The sequence below is a fragment of the Callorhinus ursinus genome, unplaced genomic scaffold (assembly GCF_003265705.2).
Source record: "Callorhinus ursinus isolate GAN/ISIS: 27379988/994484 unplaced genomic scaffold, GSC_fseal_2.0 scaffold40, whole genome shotgun sequence".
NCBI classification, from domain to species: Eukaryota; Metazoa; Chordata; class Mammalia; order Carnivora; family Otariidae; genus Callorhinus; species Callorhinus ursinus.
The window spans coordinates 6657594-6661807 of record NW_027397102.1 but is presented as its reverse complement, the minus strand read 5'-3'; positions in this window follow the sequence as shown (position 1 = coordinate 6661807).

Genomic DNA, 4214 nt, shown 5'->3' with positions numbered 1-4214 from the left:
TTTGTAAATCTGCAGCATAAATCATAGTCTCTGAGTCTTTTCTATTTTGGGGGCTCCTCCTCCTAGTCATTCTGTTGATGTGTGTTTGAGGGAATGTATAGAGTCCACATTATTGACCAGAACCCAAGCAAGATGCACCTGTTTTCTGGGGACCTTATGATTGCTAGCCTCTTGTTCTCCCAGCCTGTCTTCTCAGGGAGTGGCCTGCCACACTGTTACTCAGGCAACCCTGTTTGGGCGGAGTTGCCCTGCCCTTTGTGGCAGGGGATGGTCTCAGCGGGAATCAGTTTTGGGGGCTTTTGCTCTCTGGCGGCTTTCCCTGGTGACTTTCCACATCTCTTCCACGAGTCAGAGCAGAAGAGACCATTTCCAACCCTCTGCCTCAGAGCAGAGAGACCGCAGTCCGTTCTTCAGTGAGCTCTCCAGTCCACACCCTCTCCGTTTCTGTCCGTGCTGCTATAAACTGCAGTATCCTGCATTGTGTGCCCCTCTGCAGCACCCCCAGTCCTGCCTCCAGTTCGGAGCATGTCTCTGTCCTTTGTGCTTCTAAAACCGCGAGCCCCTCCCAGTTTGCACGCATGACCCCGCAGCTCAGGTTTTCTGCCCTGGGGGCTGCCCTAAAGTCCTTTCCCTGCCACTACCGGTCTGCAAGTCTGTGACCTGCCTCTAGCGCGGGAGGCTGTCACTCACTGGCGGTGTAGGATCCCCATGGCCAGGCACCCTCTCGCTGCCATTTATCCTCCAAAATCTGCCCGCAGAATCAGGACTCCCCACTTCATACCTCAAAACCAATGGCCTGGGCTAGTCTGTGTGTAGAGATCCAGATCTTACATCTCAGGCTGGTTTCATGGGTTCTCAGAGTGGTCTGGTAGATATCCAGCTCAATTCCAGGGACCAGTTGAAATAGGGTCCCCTACTCCTCCGCCATCTTTCCTTCTCTTTTTAAAAACATTTTAAATACTCAAGTAAATAAAATCAGAAATGAAAGGGTAGAAATAACAACAAACACAAAAGAAATACAAAGGATAAGAAAATAATATTATGAAAAATTATGTCAACAAATTGGACTACCTGTAGGAAATGGTTAAATTACTTGAAACCTACCAAATGTCCCAAAACTAAATCAGAAAGAAAAAAAAATTGAACAGACCAATTACTGGTAATGAAATTGAATCAGTAATCAAAAAATTCCCAACACAAGTACAGCACCAGATGGATTCACAGGTGAATTCTACCAAACATTTTTAAAAAAGGTTAATACCTATTATTCTAAAACTATTCCAAAATTTAGAGGAAGAAGGAAAGTTTCCAAATTTATTCTATGGGCAAACATTACACTAAGTGCATCCTCAATAAAATATTAGCAAATGAGTTGAAAATAAACATGATGGAGGGGGTAGGAGACCTTAGTTTCCTCTGGTCCCAGGAACTCAGCTAGTTAGCTACCAAAACATTCTGAACACCTTCAAACTCAACCAGAGATCTAAGAGAAGAATAACTGCAATTCTATAAATAGAAAATGACCAGTTTCTGTAAGAATGACAAGACGGAAAAACTCACATCAAAAAGAGAACAAGAGGCTGTACTGAAAGCCAGGGGCTTAATCAGTATGGACATAAGTTAAGATGTCAGAACTAAAGTTTAGAACAATGATTACAAAGATACTGGCTGGGCTTGGGGAAAAAAAGCATAGAAGACACTGGAGAATCAATCCCTTTCTGAAGAAATAAAAGAACTAAAGTCTAATCAAGTTGAAAACAAAAAGGCTATTAATGAGATGTAATCAAAAATGGAGGCTCTAACTACTAGAATAAATGAGACAGAATGAGAGTTAGTGATGTAGAAGACAAAGTGATGGAGAATAAAGAAGCTGAGAAAAGGAGTGATAAACAACTATTGGACCACTAGGGGAGGTTTCAAGAGATGAGTGATATCATACAACATTAAATTGGGATCCCAGAAGAAGAGAGAGAGAGAGGCAGAGGGTATATGGAGGAAATTATAGTGGAGAACTTCCCTAATCTGGGGAAGGAAACAGGCATCCAAGTTCAGAAGGCACTGGAAACCCCCCTCAAAATCAATAAAAATATGTCAACAACCCAACATATAATAGTAAAACTAGCAAATCTCAGAGATAAAGAGAAAATCCTGAAAGTAGCTCGGGAGAAGAGGTCCATTAACCTACAAGGGTAAACACCTATCCACAGAGACCTGGCAGGCCAGAAATGGCTGGCATGATCAATTCAGGGTGCTAAATGAGAAAAAACAAGCAGCCAAGAATACTTTATCTAGCTAAAATGTCATGCAAAATAGGAGTGATAAAAAGCTTCCAGGACAAACAGAAATTAAAGAATTTGTGATCACCAAACAAGCCCTACAAGAAATATTATAAGGGACACTTTAAGTAAAGAAAGCCCAAAAGTAACGTAGACCAGAAAGGAACAGAGACAATATATAGATACAGTGACTTTACAGGTGAGAAAAGGCACTAAATTCACATCTTCCAATAATTATCTGAATGTAAATGGGCTAAATGCCCCAATAAGAAGACACAGGGTATCCGATTGGATAAAAAAGCAAGACACATTGATATGCTGTCTGGAAAAGACTCATTTTAGACACAAAGACACCTCCAGATTTAAAGTGAGGGAGTGAAAACCATTTATCATGTTAATGGACATCAGAAGAAAGGTGGGATGGCAATCCTTACATTAGACAAATTAGATTTTAAACCAAAGACTGTAGTAAGAGATGAGGAAGGACAATATATCATAATAAAGGATTTATCTAACAAGAAGATCTAATAATTATAAATATTTATGCATCTAACATGGGAGCAGCCAATTAATAACAAAAAGAAAGAAATGCATAGATTAATAATACAATAATAAGTAGGGGACTTTAACACCCCACTCACTGCAATGGACAGATCATTTGAACAGAAGATCAACAAGGAAACAAGGGCTTTGATGACACCCTGGGACCAGATGGACTTCACAGATATATTCAGAACATTCCATCCTAAAGCAATGGAACATACTTGTTTCTCAAGTGCACATGGAACATTTTCCAGAATAGATCACATACTAGGTCACAAATCATATCTCAAATGGTACCAAAAGATTGGGGTCATTCCCTGCATATTTTCAGACCACAGTGCTTTGAAACTGGAACTCAATCACAAGAGGAAATTTGAAAAGTACTCAAATACATGGAGGCCAGAGAGCATCCTACTAAAGAATGAACAGGCTAACCAGGAAATTAAAGAAGAATTTAAAAAAAAAAATCATGGTAACAAATGAAAATAAAAACACAAGTGTTCAAAACCTTTGGGTTGCTGCAAAGGTGGTCCTAAGAGGAAAGTATATAGCAATACAAGCCTTTCTCAAGAAACAAGAAAGCTCTCAAATACACAAAATCCCCTTACACCTAAAGGAGCTGGAGAAAGAACAACAAATAAAGCCTAAGCCCAGCAGGAGAGGAGAATTAATAAAGATTAAAGCAGAAATCAATGAAATAGAAACCAAAAGAACAGTAGAACAGATCAAAGAAACTAGGAGCTGATTCTTTGAAAGAATTAATAAGATTGACAAACCCCTGGCTAGACTAATCAAAAAGAAAAGAGAAAAGACCCAAATAAATAAAACCATGAATCAGAGAGGAGAGATCACAACCAACACCAAAGAAATACAATTATCAGAACATATTATGAGCAACTATATGCCAACAAATTAGGCAATCTGGAAGAAACGGATGCATTCCTAGAGATGTATAAACTACCAAAACTCAACCAGGAAGAAATAGAAAACCTGAACAGACCCATAACCAGCAAGAAAATTGAAGCAGTGATAAAAAAAAAAAACCTCCCAACAAACAAGAGCCCAGGGTCAGATGGCTTCCCAGTGGAATTCTATGAAACATTTAAGAGGAAATAAAACCTATCCTCCTGAAGCTGTTTCAAAAAATAGAAATGGAGGGAATATTTCCAAGCTCTTTATATGAGGTCAGCATTACCTTGATCCCAAAACCAGACAATGACCCCACCAAAAAGGAGAAATATAAACCAATATCCCTGATGAACATGGGTGAAAAAATTCTCACCAAGATACTAGCCAATAGGATCCAACAGTACATTAAAAGTATTATTCACCATGACCAAGTGGGATTTATTCCTGGGGTGCAAGTGTGGTTGAACATCTGCAAATAAATCAATG